Source organism: Nanorana parkeri, unplaced genomic scaffold (assembly GCF_000935625.1).
Source record: "Nanorana parkeri isolate BGI_ZX_2015 unplaced genomic scaffold, ASM93562v1 scaffold447, whole genome shotgun sequence".
Lineage (NCBI taxonomy): Eukaryota > Metazoa > Chordata > Amphibia > Anura > Dicroglossidae > Nanorana > Nanorana parkeri.
In genome coordinates this window covers 204,513-223,299 of record NW_017306715.1, presented here as the reverse complement: position 1 = coordinate 223,299, position 18,787 = coordinate 204,513, and the positions used below count along the sequence as shown (strand labels likewise).

General features: G+C 43.6%; 1 protein-coding gene across 1 annotated transcript in view; it reads right to left on the bottom strand.

The window, feature by feature from the left end:
* The window catches only part of ZNF644 (zinc finger protein 644), a 62,856-nt gene that overhangs the window by 38,987 nt on the left and 5,082 nt on the right, over positions 1-18,787 (bottom strand). The window contains exon 2 of the mRNA XM_018560303.1: positions 1,756-1,805. The gene's annotated coding sequence lies outside the window, so the exon portion shown is untranslated. The remainder of the gene's footprint in view (positions 1-1,755; positions 1,806-18,787) is intronic.

Here is an 18,787-nt window from a genome sequence, read left to right as displayed (position 1 = left end):
CAGGTGTGCCTACATGCGAAAAACGACAATCACACTACGCATCCTATATCACAGTGAACATTGGAGTGAGATAAATAATTACAGGGCCATCACTGAGACCCCATTCACACTGAGCTACATCAGCGATGATTTGAGCTGAGCAACTTATTGTTGCGCTACGTAGCGCTACTTTTGGCATGGACTTCGTAGCTGCTACATTGGGCTGTATCCAATCAAAACCGGCCTTGATGTGACATAATTCCTCTTCCTGTTTTCTGCTTATATTTCTGTGCAAAAGTGACACTTCTGTAGCGCGACGTGGCGCAACAATGTCGCGCAAAATCCCTGGTAATGAGTGACATTGAGCTACACCATTGAAGTCTATTGGGCCAAATCACACGAAATCCACCGCAAAATAGGTCCTGTTTAAGCAACAAGCTACAGGCGACATTGAGCTGTGAACAGCTCCATTGAAATGCATTGGACGAGCTACATTGAGCTGTTTGAGCAACTTTTGAGCTGAAATTGCGCTACAAATTGCTCAGTGTGAATGGGGTCTCACTGTTAACTCTAAATTGATGAGGCTTTTAGATCATATTGTGCTGTTTTTTGCCATTTCATGGGCACACACAATTTTAAAAGCTGGAAATGCTTGGGGGGGAATTTATCAAAGCGTTCGCGACAGTTTTAGCCTCTTAGATAATTTTTTTTTCTGTGCAAATCTGTCTTTCAACATGTGCCCTTGTTCTGACCTGAGCTTGCACTACTTTTCCACCTGCACGTGTTTTGCCCGTTTTCTTCAGAGCTTGCACTACTTTTTAACTGCATGTTTTTTGCACCTTTTTTCATCTGCATTTGTTCTCGGCTGTCTGAAACTGAAGCATCACCTAAGAAAACAAATCACAACTTAAGAAGTCCCCATGACCACTTCTTCAAGATGCGACAGTTAAAGCTTTTTGCCTAGAGTTAGAAGTCTTCTTTCTTGGAGTCTATTAAACCTAATTTATCAACAACATTACACTAGCTTGATAAATCTGGTGCAAATATTTTCCATGCAAGTTCAAACAAATACTTGCAATTGCTTTGATAAATTCCCCCCTTGGTATGTATTTACCTGACACGACAACATGTTTTATATTTAGTTCATTCGGGTGCCCTAAATTTATTTTAGCCTAAAAATATTTGTTTGATAAATATTTGCACAACTAGCATTCTACAGGGCCTCTGCTTTTAGGAAATGTAATTGTTTGGGGGTTTTATGCGGTTTTCTAGCCAAAAATGTAGGTTTTATCATGTGTGGAAAAATTAAGAAATTACTCTGGATGGGATGGTGGTTAAAGCTTTCTACTTTTTCACAAAATGGGTAAAACTACTGCAGGAAGGAGGCATGTACTGTGGTGGAGGCATGTACTTTAGTGGAGGTACCCACAAGGACACCTGACATTCCAGGGATGGAAATAAACGTTGGATCTTACTGTTTTAGGCAAGCTCCTGCTTTGGGAAACCAACGTCCAGCAATGTTGACTGGTTTTAGGTCTGGTTTACAGGTTGACCAACAAGGTGCATTTTGCCTCAGTGCTTAACCACAGTAGTAGTAAAGTGGAGTCCATTTTCACAACAGCATAGGAAATCCCTTTTAAATGGCATCTGAAATAAGCATATTTACTAGCAGCATAAAATGGGCAAATATCATAGACATGTGACAGACATCTGAATCTTGTACTTCTGCACAATTTACATTACAGACACTAGGTTGGCTTCAGATGTACTACTTACAGGTTTGATCTCTCAAAGTCGAGGAAAAATCAGGCAGACCTTTACAGAACCTGAAAAAAACCAAGCAAGAACTTTAACAAACTAACATTTTAAAACACAAGAGAATTAGGTTCTTGCTGATCACTGTACACTGTCTACTCAGTATTAGAAGATCTGAGATTTTGAATTTTGGCAGTGTCTTCCTGTTCTGGCAACACCGCCGCCCCCCCCCCATGCTTGTTTTCTGGTGGCATCTGGACAGCAAGGGAAATCTCTACAGTGAGGGTCACTGACAGAAAAAAAAAAAGAAACCCACTGCCAAGCTATTTCACATTCATCTTACCACATTTCTGGAAAGTACTATCTACTGCTGCACATTAAAGTGTACCTAAAGCCAAAACTGTAGATTTTAAATAGTGAGGGTAAAGATTAGTACCCCAGTCACTTTTATTGCACACTGCACTGTTCCCTGTTGTGTGTGGACAACCAACATTTAACTTAAGTGAAACATCATGGAAATTTGCCTTGATGAACAATCCCGCATGGCCCTGCATTGGGGCAAACCATTCTGGTGACAACTGTCTAAACACCTTCTCACCAGGTGTAGGCATAGATGCGGCAGCACATCAGGTGGGCTTTAATGCCTAGCATACAGCCGAGGATCCATCAACAGCTCACGGTCACGGTTTCCCTTTGGGAAATCATGTGACCACCTTTATAGCCAAATACACGCTTGCCTGCAACTGCTAGTGCTTAGATTCCCTTAACTTATAGGGCGGTTTTATTAGCCCCTGTATATGATAGCAATAAAGTTTAGTGAAAAAAAATATTAAAGTTTCCCCCCCCCCAACAAAAAAATTTACAAAAAAGAATTTTAAAAAAACCAAAAAAATGTTTAAAGTCCCCACCCATACATACACGCATGCAAACATGCGTCGGGGGGGCATACGTGAAAAAACAACGATTGCGCCCATTATGCCGCACATGTTACATATCGCCGCGAACGTCATAGTGGGAGCAATAATTCTAGGGCCATCAATCACTGATAACACTAAACTGATGAGCGGTAAAAGCTTTTAAAGCGTCGCCTATGGCCAATATTGGGTATTGTAGTTTTCTGCTGGTGCGCACAATTTTAAAGCTTGACATGTTTGGTGTCTATTTACCCGACGTGACCCCGTCTTTTATATTTGACCAAAAACATGGGTAATAATAAATGTTTCCTAACATAATGTAAGAAAAAAAAACACCTTTTTGTTTTCAAAATTTTCACTAATTTTTCCTAATTATAGTAAAAAATAAAAACCGCAGTGGTGAATAAATACCACCAAAAGAAAGCTCTATCTGTCCCAAAAAAATGGTATAAAATTAATTTCAGTACAGCGTTGCATGACGGAATAAATGTCAAAGTACCGCAGTGCTGAATACTTAAAAATGGCACGGCCAGGAAGAGGGTCTAAACACCTGGTCTTCAAGCGGTTAAAGTGCCGATGGGAGCTGCGCCATGGGGTTCACAGTGCTGCACAATTAATATAAAAGAAGAATCTGGTTATTTCAGTTATTACTATTCTAGTTGTGCACCCAACTTGTGTTTCCGTTAGTATGCGCACGTTCGCACTGACTAAACTTCTTTGGGGGTATTTATAAATTAATTTTTACTGTTTTTTTTGTGTTACCTTTCCACTGCACTGGGGAATGATAGATGCCTGCTGAGGCAGCTGAAGGTAAACACAGCAGGCAGTGGTTGGGAGCACTAGCCAGCCTGCTACTGCAATTTAAAATAGCCAATGGCAGGCTGGCTATTGCTTCCAGACGCTGGATGGGAGACCTGACTCTGGCTTTCTACCGCTGGGAGAAGAGGGGCGCACACAGAGGCAGCAGAGGAGGAACAAGGGCAGGAGTAGGGGAATACAGAAGCACAGCGGTCCCTACTCCCTGCTTGGCGCCAGCTGCAATGGTCTGTGTTCCCTCTGATCAAAGGGGACACAGAAAACAGCATGCAGCAGCTCCCAGAGGAGGTAGAACGGAGGAGCAGAGCGGCGGCGATTCAACTAATCGATAATGAGAATCATTGACAACGATTCTAAATATCGATTATCAATTAAATTGATTTAGTTGTTGCAGGCTTATTTAAGAGCAACTTGCGAATGTTTCTTGGGCCTCCCTCTCCTTAAAAGCATCATGTCCTATGCACCTGATAAACAATCAAGTAGTATTAAACAAACAGTTTTCAACAGTAAATTCAGAATATACATTGTCCAGTAAAGTATTTAAATTTCTGTCTAAGCACGAAGGCGCAATTCACATACAAGGATTTCCTGCTGATCGGAGCAGAACGGAACAGATGTCACTCTTGTAACATCCGGGAACCATTCAGTTTTTTGCACCATCTTGTGATAGAGCAAAAAACTGAGCAGTATGGACCCATGTTAGGTCTATAGGGAGTTGGATGTAACCAGACATGCATTAGTTTACATCAAATTAATTCCGATCCATCACAATCAGGTCCACCAAAACAGAACTGTTCTTTCCGGACCTACAAAGAATCGGTGGTAAATGGATTTAAAACAGATGCACGTCTGCTTACATCTGGCTGTCCATAGTTCCACTGAGACTTCCAATCAGATCCGCCTAGAAAATGGACAGGCAGCTCTGAACAGACTGCTCGTGTTCAAGGGGCCTTACAGTTTTCATCTAACTGGCTCTAACCCTCTCAACTCAGCTTCCCTGAACTTCCTATTGTGACCATCTACTCAAGGGACAAAGCAGTCTGCAGCAGCTGTTTATCTGCTAGCGTCAAGAAGAAAGGTGCGAGGAATGGGGAGCAGGGGACTGGATTGCCTTGCCTGTGTATTATGGAGAGACACACACAGCTCACTCCACAGGGACCCTGTAAAGTAAAAGGAACCACCTTAAAAACAGGATACCAGGACCAGTGGTCAGGGGGCCAGCTAATTAAAGCAGGAAACAAAAAACAACTTAAAATCAAAAAAGAGCAGCATCCATGACTCCAATTTACCAGCATTTAAAATAGCCTAAAAGCCTTTGACTTTAATATCACCTTAACCCCTTCATGACTGAGCTTGTTTTTAGTTTCTGTTCGTAAATGACTGACACCCTTTTGAAATGTTTGCTGTGTGATTCTTCCACGTCAGTAATATACTTTCTTACAAAGTGCACCCACACATATTATATATTGTTTTTTTAGAGGACAGATAGGGCTACATATTTATATCACATGTGTGTGTCTAACGCCTCACTTAGGACAAATAAAATATATTAAAAAAAAAAAAGGAGGATAAAACGTTAAAAAAAACACTTTACTTCAGAACAGCCGATAATACGTTAGTGACACTGATCCTGCAGCAGTTCAGGATTCAGCTGTCACTAGTTTTCTGAACGTTCCAACGATTAGAAAACTGAAACATTCTTCTTTCAGGAATATATTATGTATCTATTCGTGAAAGTGAAAGAAAAAAAAAAGCCAGTATAGCTTGAGAGAGATATCTCTCGATCTATACGAGCTGTCAGAATGCCAGCAAGCAAGGCATGTGTGCCCGCTCTGCTTGGACTCTCAAGACACCCGATATTAAGGTATCGGGTGTCTGAAAAAGGTTAACCCTTTCATTAATGAATGCCTCTATAATGAGGCATCCATTAATGAATGGTAACCGCTGATTCTCAGCAGTTACCAGCCTTCTAGTGCAGCAAATAACTCGTCACGTACAGTGTACGTGACGAGTCATTTGGTCCCTTTGTGGCGGGACGTACAGTGTACGTCTCCCGTCACGAAGGGGTTAAAGTGGAACTCCAAAGAAACACAATACTATAAATTCTTGATTGAAAATAAACAAAAGTTACCTTGTGGCAGGTGTGTTGGACTCTAAATCTTGTGTCAATTCATACATTGGTATATGCCAGAAAATGCAGCTCTTGTTATACTTCCAGCACTGTTATTAGGAGGCTCTCATACACAGAAGCCATAAAAGGTTATTTATCTGTCCCTCCTTTTCCCCTGTCCATCTACAGAACGCCTTGTGTTCTGTGAACCTTTCATATTGGAACTTAAAGGGAGATGGAGACATCAGAAACTGTTGTTTGTTCTATGGAATGATTTACAAATCTTGTCCTGGTGAATGGATGTATAAACCCCTAACTGCATTCATGGATTTGTACCACATCCTTTCCTTGATGAATTAGTGGTGAATCTGGAGCCCGCTTGGTGCATGTATGGTTTAAGTGAAATCTTTTTTCATGAAGCTCAATGACATACCAGGGGTGTGGAATTCCAGGCAGGTTTTTGTTTTCCTACATTAAGCCCTGCTTTAGGCAAGCATGGCTAAATGCAGAGCGGGGAAGCCGCCGCTCGTATTGTACCAGATCACCTGTATAGCAGCCTGCTCGTCACTCCCACCTCCAAGGTCCGTTGAAAATTTGTGGTGTGACCTGAAGAGGGTTGTGCACAGCGGGTGCCCTCAAAATCTGACAGATTTGGAGCGCTTTTGCAAGGAAGAGTGGGCAAAGATTCCCAAGGCAAGATGTGCCATGCTGATAGACTCCTACCCCAAAAGACTGAATGCCATCATAAAATCAAAAAGGTACTTCAATAAAGTATTAGTTTAAGTGTGTGCATATTTTAAGGGTTTTTTTTAGAGGGAAACCCTTGAAAGATTTCAGGTTTGTCTAAATAGAACTAGAGAGATTATAGGTCACATAAAAAAAGGTGAAAAACAAACAAACTGGCATTTTTTTACAGGTGTGTACTTTTTATATCCACTGTATATACACAAATACCGATCAACCATAACATTATGACCACTGAGAGGTGAAGTGAATAACATTGATTATCTTGTTACGATGGCACCTGGAAGAGGGTGGGATATGCAGCGAGTGGACATTTTTCCCTGAAGTTGATGTGTTGAAAGCAGAAAAAAAAAAAATGGGCAAGCGTAAGGATATAAGCGGCTCTGACAAAGGCCAAATTGTGATGTGGAGTTGATCTGACCCAGTTGTCTACCCAAATGCAGCTCTTGTGGGATGTCCCCGGTCTGCAGTGGATAAGGACCTACTAAAAGTGCTCCGATGAAAACCGGTGAACTGGCGACAGGGTCATGGGTGGCCAAGGCTCGACGATGCACGTGGGGAGCAAAGGCTGGCCTGTATAGTCCAATAGAAGAAAGTCTGAAGTTCCAAAAAGTTAATGCTGGTTACGACAGAAAGATGTCTGAACACACAGTGTATCGCAGTCTGTTGTGTATAGTGCTGCGTAGTCGCAAACTGGTCAGGGTGCCCATGCTGACCCGTGTCCACCCCAAAAGTGCTTACAATAGGCATGTGAGCAGCAGAACTGGAAGAAGGTGGCCTGATCTGATGAATGTTTTCTTTTACATCATGTAAATGGACAGGTGTGCGTGTGTCACTTAACTGCAGAAGAGATGACACCAGGATGCACTAGGGAAAGAAGGCAAGCTGGCAGAGGCAGTGTGATGCTTTGGGCAATTTTATGATGGGAAACCTTGGGACCTGCCATTTGTGTGGATGTTACTTTGACACGTACCACCTACCTAAACAGTGTTGCTGACCAAGTACCCCTTCGTGGAAATGGTATTCCCTGATGGCAGTGGCCTCATTCAGCAGGATAATGCACCCTGCCATGCTGCAAAAAGGTTCAAGAATGGTTTGAGGAACACAATGAGTTCAAGGTGTTGACTTGGCTTCAAAAGTCTCCAGATATCTATCCAAATCAAGTATATGTTGGATGTGCTGGAAAAACAAATAGGATCCATGGAGGCCCTACCACGCAATTTACAGGACTTAAAGGATCTGCTACTGACTGCTCAGTGCCAGATACAACAGCATACCATTAGAGGTCTAGTGGAGTCAATGCCTGGACGGGTCAGGGCTGTTTTGGCAGCAAAAGGGCGATCTACTCTAAAGTTAGACAGGTGGCCATAATATTATGGCTGATCAGTGTATATGTAATTATGTACATCCATCCAGACATCACAAATGCCACCCTGATTGCAGAGACAACACTGATTGCTTTAAAAAAAAAAAGTTTGCTACATATCTAACCAAATGATACTCAAAATGTTTATAAACTCTCATTTTTATGAAAATTAGTGGGCGGATATGAGCCCTATACAGCAGTTAACATTATTGACATCTGATCTCTGGGTCCTTCAGGGGGGCAGTAAAGCTCTCTGAGGTCAACCAGAGGAGCTGAGCTTCACCAACCGCCTTAAGAAAAAAAAAAGAAAAAAATCAGACATGTCCCAGTAAATAAGACTTTAAATCTACTAGTTTCTACCACTACAAGGCAACTAAGGCAATATTGAGGCGGGGCCTGCAAATCTTTGATACAGATACGTCGCATGTTAATGCTGCGCTAAGAAATCAATATGTCGTTTCACCAAACTGTACACAGATGGCCTATTCACACTAGCGGGCATAACACACATGCTGTTGTGCATTGTTACAACACATTACAGTGCTTTTTAGTTTCTTTGTAAAAAATTCAACTAAATGTACGGTAGTGGATTGCACTGTGGTACCACATATTGTAGCCTGCTGCTCGGCATCATTTTATCATATCACACACCAACACAGCGCACACGTGGCACTGCAGATTGGGCGTTAACACAAGGCATAGGTGAGAGGCCAACCCCCAGATTTTTAGAGCAAGTTGCTTATTTTTACTCTAAAAAAAACCCTTTTAAAAAAAAAAAAAAAAAAAAAAAAAGGCACATATTTAAAATCTACAAATATTTGCCTTTTATTAATAGTTTCATCTATTAGATTTAGAAGGAAGTTATGTTGTGTTAAGTAATGATTCTAGTATACTTTTACACTTAAAAAAAAGAAATTGTGCAACAAACATGGGGCCTACAAATTCAGTAGCAACGTCTTTTTATTGTACCGTTCTTGCGCATTCAGAAAATGTATGGTTGGGGGGGGCGGGGTCCTGTAACATTTTTTACTTACAGCTTTCAGAGTTTGTAAAGTGAAAAATTGTCTGGCCAGCTGATCTAACAAATGGAATGAGAGGCCTGCCAGCGAATAGGTTAATCTGCAAATGAATCAATGATAACTGAGAAGGACACAATTCCACAATTACACTCAAGGAACTTACAAATCGAAGGTCCCTATTGCACACACATACTAAGGCCAATTTTAGGGGAGGGAGGGGGAGAGGGAGAGAGAGTGTGTGTGTGTGTGTCATTCAGCTGTATATTTCCTAGTTTTTACCAGCTACACAGCTCAGAAGGAAAAAAAAAAAAAAAGGAAGATGGAAAGAAAACAAAAAAAACACTATTCAACTGTTTTATCATCATGTACTTTAAACTGCATACAAGAGGAAGTGCCTGCACACTGCAAAGTCTCCAAGTTCAAAGTGTTGATATAAAGAATCCAAGCCCAACCATATTAGGTACTGAGAGACAGGCGATCAACAAGTCTAGGAAAAAGACAAGACTATTGAAATATAAATCTTTATATCCTTGGCCCTCCTTAAATACAGTGTCTACCAAAATATCCTCACATACAATTCAAACAAATCAACCCGAATTAAAAAAAAAAAAAATGGTGAAGGCTTTACAGTGCATCATCTCTAGGCAAAACTTTTTTCTTTAATATTTGGAAAGTGTGAGAAACAATTAGACCTTCTGTCTAGTTTATATTGGTGTTATATGTCCCCAATGGGGAAATTCCCCCCTCCATTTCTGAAAATCACTGTTACTGATAAAAAGGAGAGAAATTTACTTGTCGCAAGAACAAAAGGCGAGGGGAACGCTTGCTAACAGGAACACCTGTTCAAGTGACAACTAAGCCCTCATTCACACTGAGCAACATCAAATATGCGTGTTTTAAGTGCATTTGTGTAGCCTGTTTGTGTGTTTTTTGCATTTCTACCAGCATAAAAGGCACGCATTTTTGTGATAACATTGGGACAAACCGATGTGAATAAACGTATAATAAAACAAAAAACACACACAAAAACACATTTTTTGAGCATTTGCAGTGAAAAAACTACGGGCCAAGTAGCGCAACATCTGTCAAAAAAACCCATGCACTTTTTTTTCCCCCAGTGACAGGCATGGGCCCTTAGAGCTTAGAGGGGAATTCCCCTTGCTTCCCCTCCGCAGTTACAGCAAGATCCAGACACAACCCTGCTTGCTGGCTGGTCAATGAGAGAAGCATATCACTGATGAGGTTTGCTTGTCCTTTCTTCTGTCAGCATGCTCACTACCACCAACACCGCTCTGTAGAAGAGATTGACTGTTTAGCCCTCCCTCTCCTAGTCTGCTATACAGGGGATTACAGGAGGCTGATCCATCAGTTTCATGTCTCTGCACTCTTGCACAGTGTTTTCATTCTGCGTAGTGACATGGGGTTGGCAAGCTGAAAGGTTCCCATGACTGCTACCAAGATATTCCTAAAAAGCATAATTATAATTCATCACTTCAAGGATCACAAGAACTCATCCCCAGTGCAACATCCGCTTCATAGGTTTGTCAGAACTCTAATATGAAGACTGCATTTTAAGCCAGGTTTTTGGGGGATAGCGTGGAGAAGCAACTGGATTTGTGTGTGTATTTATATAGTATATTAGGGCTGCAACTCACAATTATTTTCATAATCGATTAGTTGGCCGATTATTTTTTCGATCAGATAAATAAAATGTATTTACATTTTAATCATTTAATAATTATTGAATATTAACCATGTAATTATTTAAATGGACATATTATATGAATTCTCTCTACACTGCTCTCATTCCTGGCATGTGTCATAAAAAGAAGGAAAACATTACCAAGCAACTTCTCTCCAGGACTCCTCTTCCCAGATACCTTTATTGGGGGAAATCAGATTGGCTGGGCGCTTGAATCTGTGTCCTGACGTGCGGAGTTATACGCGTGAGCCAATTGGCTAGAGATTAAATATTTAATCCTCCTAAATACTGCACACAAAGCTCCACGCACCGCCACTTTCCATTGCTGTGCAGTTCCATGTGCGTTCCGGTCACTAACCATGGCGGAACGCACTGAAGATGGTATGAACTGGCCCTAAATGTGTTCGCTGCCCGGCAGAGCGCCCCTCCCACCGCCAGTCTTTGTGCCTGGGGCAGCTGCATCGTCTTCCCACAACACACCCGCACGTTATGCCACTGACTCCACTCAGGGTACACGTGCAACACAATGCGCACACAGCACGCACTACTTACACTTGTTGTAGATCTCTATTCAGCGCAAACAGTCCACTGTGAGCAGGCAGAGGAGGAGGATGCCGAGACATGGGGGAGCCCGCGGGTCCCCGAACGGGAACAGTCCCTGGTCAGTTTGCACTCACCGGGCCTCCGTAACGGCCCTATTTACCCCGGGGAGGAGATGAGAAGTCCGCAGGTCCCCAGGCCGTGCTTATCAGTCAGTGTTCACAAGCATGTTAGTGAGGCGTGAGGGTGCAAGCAGCCCAACTAATGAATAATGAAAATCATTAACAACGTTGATGTTGATTAGTTGTTGCAGCCCTATAGTTTATACATTGTAGCACTATATGGTGGAGGCAGGTAATGATGTATGGATTGAAGGTGGTGTGGCTTCTGACTGACTAGGTCACCTCTGAACCATGCCACTTTTTAAATGTAGATCCAGTTTAGGAAGATGAGCACATTACAAGGGCGGGGTAATGCCAACATCTTTGAGAAAAAAAAACAGCAAGTCCAGTTGCCTGGATTAATTTTTTTTTACAGACCATGACCTGAATCAATGAGAACCTTTGCGGACAATGTGGAGAACATTTAGAAACTGTCAGGATTGTATTTCTGTGTTCCTAAGCGTCAAACCCTGTCTTTTTTTGACAGAAAAATGAACATTCTCATTGTCAGAAATAGCCCAATGTGCATGAAAAATTACACAACTGGCTGTGAGAGCTTCTGTGTACTACCATTAAAGAACTCAAGCTTACACTTACAGTGGGGCCACCATCAGACAGCAAGGGTTGAGAGCCGGTCTTGTGTAGGGGACTCAAAGTGGATATGCTCACCTGATCCTTGCTCCCGCAACAGTCCGCGCTCACCTCTCTCCCCCGTGGAATGTCACTCAGTGTCCTCACATCTAATGCAAATCAATGGACCTGCATAAGATGTGATGACGTCAGCGGTCCAGAGCCCAGGGGAAAGGAGGCTGCGGGGACATGATCAGATAAGGACTTTAACTGGGATTGGGGGGGGATTGGAATGTCAAGTTTTAACTACCTCCGAGCCGGCCGTAGTAAAAAAAACGGCCGGTCGAGAGCTCTCTAGATCTGAGCGGGCGTCTTTAGACGTCCGCTCAGGCACGCCCCCTCGTGCGAGCAGGAAATGGCCGGTATTCAAAAACGGGCAGCGATGCCTGTTAAGACACAAGCGATCCGCGGGCTGTAGAGCCGGCGGATCGCTTGTATGTTGCAACGATCGGTGGAGCAGATCTGTGCTTCATTAGCTTCTTTTGGGGGGGTCCTAGGTGACATTAGGGGTCTTGGAGACCCCTGATGTCTCCATAAAGAGGACCTGTCACATATTTTGCTATCACATAGGGGGGGGGGGGTTTATTAGCCCCCGTATGTGATAGCAATAAAGTTTAGTGAGGAAAAAAAAAAAAATAGGAAAAATAAATTTAAGTCCCCCCCAAAAATTTAAGTTACACATAAAAAAGAATATTTTTTTTTTAAAGTCCCCACCAATACATACACACATGCAAACATGCGTCGGGGGCGCATACGTGCAAAAAAGACTATTGCGCCCATTACGCCGCACATGTTACATATCGCCGCGAACGTCGGAGTGAGAGCAATAGTTCTAGGGCCATCAATCACTGATAACACTAAACTGATGAGCGGTAAAAGCTTTCAAAGTGTCGCCTATGGCCAATTTTGGGTATGGTAGTTTTCTGAGATGTCGCGGGTGCGCGCAATTTTAAAGCTTGACATGTTTGGTGTCTATTTACCCGACGTGACCCCGACTTTTATATTTGACCCAAAAACTGGGTAATAATAAATGTTTCCTAACATAGATGTAAAAAAAAAAACCTTTTTTTTTTTCTTTCAAAATTTTCAGTAATTTTTTCTAATTATAGTAAAAAAAAAAACACGCAGTGGAGATTAAATACCACCAAAAGAAAGCTCTATCTGTCCCCAAAAAATGGTATAAAATTCATTTCAGTACAGCGTTGCATGACGGAATAAATGTCAAAGTACCGCAGCGCTGCATACTGAAAAATGGCCTGGCCAGGAAGGGGGTCTAAACACCTGGTCTTGAAGTGGTTAAAGTAATAAAAAAATAAAATAAAAAAACTTTAACCTCTTGCCGTCCGCCCGTTAAGAAAAAACGGATGGACGGCAGACTCGCATCTCCAGACGGCATTTTTTTCTGCTCGTGCGCACCCCCTAGCGCGCGCGCACAGGCAGGAAAGACCCGCTCGTTTCTACAGCCGTTAACGGCTGTTTCACATACAACCGATCAGCGGCTCTATAGCCGCCGATCGGTTGTATGGCGTGAATTTTCGGTCAGCAGAAGTCTAATCTGCTGACCAGCACTTGAGCCAAAACAGTCGCACCTGGACACACTGGATATTCGACGATGGAAAACGTTGGCAACGTTTTCCATCGTCGATTTTAATCGACTTAATCGAATAATTGTTGCAGCTCTAGATATGGTGTGACTGGGCCCTGAACGGACACCCATCTGTTTACACATGGCTGGTCATAGATTTACATTAGGCATCCGATCGGGTCCGCTTAACAAAACTGACAAGATGGACCCGATTGAACCGGCTGGACCGGCCGTGTAAAAAGGAGCTGTAAAAAAAGCACAAATGTAGATGCATCAATTTGTTAAGAGGCTGTATAGGCAGTGAACTCTCCAATCACATCTCTGACAGGGTGCTGCAGAATTACATTCACTGAATATTATGTGCAACCCGTTTCGGGATGCCATGGGGTGGCACTTGAGGCCCCCTAAATAAACTAAGTTGACCACCACTAAATTATTTACCACCGACAGGGCTCCTTACAATAGGCAAAGTAAAACCTTTCGCTGTAACTGTTTAAAAAGTGTTTGCTGGAATTAGGTTTTAAAGTTGACAAAATGTTCTATGTAAATATAAACTAGCTCCATTGATGCCTGTCCCATGTCTGGCTGCTGATGCATTCTGGAAAACTTACTTTTATTAAGCCTGTACACCAAACATCAACGGCAAAGACTAAAGCTGGCCATACACCTTACAACCATCTCACGACTTTCGTTGTGCGATGGTTGTAAGGTCATTCAAATCTCGTAAAATTGCCCATCTTGGACAGGCTCATCGATCATCGCAAGCCATCCCCACGGAGGGGCGGGCTTCCGATGATTCCAATGCTGAGTAGGCAGTGTGCGCTTGCGCACATCGGCCTGTTCGGCATTTGTCTTCCGAGCATGCCACTAACCCGCCGAAAATCTTACAATTTTCGGCAGGTTTTCCAGCGTGCTCGGAAGACAAAAGACGTGCGACCGTACAGTAGAAACGGTTGCACGCCTTCTATACACCTACCGATTATCGGCAGGTGTATGGGCACCTTTACAGTTCCCGCTGTACTGCAGCTCTCATAGCGGGTCACTTGCTCTCCACCTCAACCATTCATTATTTTTACAAAATACATGGCATTCTTTGAGGCAACAGGAGGAGGTGCAGAACAATGTCAACATCTCCCCTCATCCAATCACAGAATGCCTCGCATTCTGTAAAAAGCAATATATCAACTAGACCCTTTGCACAGGTTAACAATGCTGCTTTCCAAGGGTGTATAAAAAAAAACTCCTCCAGATACAGGTGAAGAAGTAAGCGTGGTCACTCACTCACAAAACTGGCAGGAGCAGAAGGCCATAATAAAAGAGGGGGGAAAAAAAAAAACTTAGAACTAATGCAGCAGTCACAAGTTAGGGACAGGTGAGCTGCAATACATTACATTTTAGTTATTGGGTTTAAGTTAGATCGATAAATAATGGAACCTCAGTCAATTGAAACAGAAATGCTGTTTACTAGTCCGACATTATGAACTGAAGGACTAGGGGGAGGGAATTAACGCTAATGCAAGGCCAACTTTGATGGTCACGTACAGCTTTGCCATGAAACATTTACTATTTAAAGAACTGAAAGGGTAATGAGCTATTTCAGATTTACAACAGCTTCCTGGACAGACCCAGAAGGTCCAGGGACCCAGAAGGGACGTGCGCCAAACGCAGAAAACAAAGTCCCACAAACATGTGGGAACCGGTTCTTTCAGCCTAGCTGGGGCACTGGGTAGCCCCACTCTGGCAATCGAAGGTCCTGTAAATCCTTGGTTCTTAACTGGTGGGTCGCTGCCTTCCACTTTTCTAGGTGAGAGGGTTCTCAGCCTCCCCCTACCACAGCACTGTCAGTTCTCACGCCAAGCAGCCATTCAAAATATTCTGTCTATGTCAGCTTGAGGTGTGGTGGGCTGGAGCTATGGCCACGAGGGAGCCTGATCCATACATGTATTGCTTACAGCTCCCTCATGTGCCCTGTAGAGGTGCCTGGACAGGAGTGACGTCACATTTTGGCTCCCGGGCACCGCTACAGGGCATGCAAGGGAGCTGTACAAGCAATGCACATTTAGATGGAGCTCTGTCACAGCACAGTAGCCCACACCGGACCCAAGCCTGAGGATTCACTCCAGTTCTTAGAAGGTAGGGAGACTGGGTAGATCTTTAAAAAAAAAAAGAAAAATAAGTGTGTGTGTGTGTGTGTGTCAGTTCACACTAGTACAGTGTTACTCAAACAGTCCTCTGCAATGAACTCACTGTACCATACAATCGCACGTACTACACGCTCTTGTGCAGGAGGTGTGTTGCATTTCCATTCATTTGAATGGCACCCTAAACGTACCTCCTGCCCACAGTTCAATCACCCGCACTGGAATGCTCAGTACCACAATGCTGTGTGTTCCATTGCAATGCGACTTGGGTTGCGACTTAATGACCAAGGACAAAATGTGGGTCCTGAGGTTACATAGGTTGAGAACCACTGCTGTAAATCATCATGTTCTATACAGTGTATAGAACATGAGAATGCCAAGGGACATACCATTGCTGGAGTGGAAGAGGAGACAGGCTGGAGGGAGTGGTGTAGGAGCCAGCCGGAATTGTGGTTCGGGTGAGAACTACTGTTATTTTGGCTCCCTAGACAAAATGAGCATTGTCCGGAGTTCTGCTTTAACAACCTGGAGAGATGGAGAAAAAAAAGTGATCATTTGAGGCAACTTATATGCTGAAATTGGGAAATGAAAAGATCTTGGCCATTTCTGACCTCTCAGGCTACTTTCACACTTGCGCATTATATACAGAGAAAAATCTGTCAGACTAGATCAGGGGTAGCCAAACTCCCGCCCCCCAGCTTTGGTGGAACTACAAATCCCATGAGGCATTGCACGATTCTCACAGACATGACTCCCGGAGAGAGATGCATCATGGGATTTGTAGTTTCACCACAGCTGGAGGTCCGGCGTTTGGCTACCCCTGGACTAGATGCTGCATTTATGCTTCCAGATGTATTAATGAAACATGTTGGGTGCATATCCGTTTAGATGCACCTGGTACCAAATCCAAGCAGCAATTTGCGTACACATGCATTTAGAGGTGACAATTTCGTGTCACAGGTCAGCTTGAATTATGGGGATGAGTGTTTTTCACTCACCCCATAATTCGCCTTTAATTTATCACGTAAATAATAATAGATACCTGTGACAAGAAAAGATATATATGCCATTGCGGCTATCCTCTAAACCGCTAGTTTCTTGGTTGTCATGCTGGTCTAATGACTTCAGTACTTAAGAGTCAGAGACCTGGAAAAAGAATGCTTCTAGAGCAGTCAGAAATCCTAATCTATATACTTGTTCAAGATTAGTGACTGCTCCATGCAGGAAGGGCGCCGCGACCCACTGCAGAAGGGCTCGCGACCCACTTATGGGTCGCGACCCATGAGTTGAGAACCACTGGTTTAAAGCATCATTATATTCCCATTTTGTTTTTTTGCATATATCTACTAGTGCTAGCAAGCAGTAGATATTTGCAAAAGCGTAAAAATAAAAAGTTGCCAAAAAGATAATTACTTACCTTTGTCTCCGCCGCTTGCTCCCGTCTGAAGATCTGGAACTTCTCGAGCGGCCAAGCAGGATGATGGGGCGGGTGCATGCACAGTAGAGGAAACAACTAATCGATTTAGTCGATTAAAATAGACGATGGAAAGCGCCGTTTTCCATCATCGATTAGTCAGCTATCAATTAGATTGCCTGTTCGCGGCTCCACACACGAGCCGCACGCCATGCCTCATGCCTCTGCTCCTCTCCTCGCTCTGAGGTCCCTGACTCGTCGACAATCGAGGGCATACGATTCAAAGTAAGTCATGGTCTCAATTCTCAAAGTGAGTCACTCAGCAACCAGCGCAGGTCAGCATTCAGCCCATGTCCGGGCCGTGGGCCAGAAAGGCAAAGGGCAAGATATGGCATACGGGCCATAAAATGCCCAGGTCTGCCCTATAGGAACACTGGGGGTGATAGAGGGGTTTGAATGTTTGATTCCCCAGACAGTCCTCATCGGCTGTGTTCTGCTGCAGACTCCTGAAGTATATCACCCCCCAGTGTTCCTATAGGGCAGACCTGGGCATGTGCTGCTATGAGAGCCATAAACTGTACGTTATTACTGAAAGGAGGCAACCCCCCAACACCACCACCACAGTGAGATTCTAAACCTTTTTAATGTTCCCGTTTAAAATATATTATACACACACACGGCTTGAAAAATGTGATGGCGTCTCACCAGTCAGCATGGCCGGACTATAGCCTTGCAATTTATGTTAACATTTTTTGGGGTCAGATAGAGCTTTCTTTTGGAGGTATATTATCATCACTGGGGGGGGTGTTATTTTTTTTTACTATATAATGAAAAAGGTACAATAAATGCAATAAAAACAAAAAAAAAAAAAAAAAAACAAAGTTTCCCTACGTTATGTTATAAAACATTTATTCTTACCCATATTTTTGGTAAAATATAAAAGACAGGGTCACGTCGGGTAAATAAGACATCAAACATGTCAAGCCTTAAAATTGCGTGCGCCCGCAAAAATCGCCCCTAGGCAACGATTAAAACGATTTTACTGCTCATCAGTGTTATCAACGATTAATGGCTCTAAAATGATTGCTCTCACTCCGACGTTTGCGGCGATATGTAACATGTGCGGCACAATAGGCCCAATCGTCATTTTCGCACGTAGGCGCACCCGACACATATCTGCGTGTGTATGTGAGGGGCTGGGACTTTAAAAAAAATTATTTTTTATGATTCTTTAAAGGAGAACTAACGTATGAGGTCAGTGCATTTTACTCATCCTCAGTTCTAGCCGACCTGTGACAATGAGACTGTCACAGGTCGGCTCAGTAGATCGGGAAGTGAGCGAACACATACCGGCGTTCGCTCACCTCTCGATCCTGTGCCGGCAGAGAGCCGTGACAGGGGAGGGACTGGATTCCCCCCTCCCCTGTCCGATCCTCCAGCGCTGACTGGAGGAACGGACGGGGGAGGGTACAGCTGGCTCTAGATAGGCAGAGCCAGCTGTCACTCACGCAGCTGGCGGATCCAGACATAATTGTCAGGATCCGTTTCAGCTGCGGTGTCTCAGTATACCGCAAGATACTAAGCTTTGGGTGACAGGAGGACGCTAGTTTGTGTGCTCCCGTTACCCCTAGGGGAACTATGGGGAAAAGCCCTAACCCCATAGTTCTCCTTTAATTTTTGTATTACTTCTTTTTTTTTTCATATACTGAACTTCCTTTGATCTCGTCACACAGCCGGTCCCGGCCGCATCGGGCACAGCGGATCTCGGGACCGGCAGTGACAGCTGCTAATACAAGCAATCGAGCGTCTCTAGAGACGCCCGATCGCTTGAATGTAAAGCTCCCGGCCTGCCGTGTAATTACAGCGGCCAGCCAGCTGCTCGTGGGGCTCCACCGTCCTCTCGTCACAGAC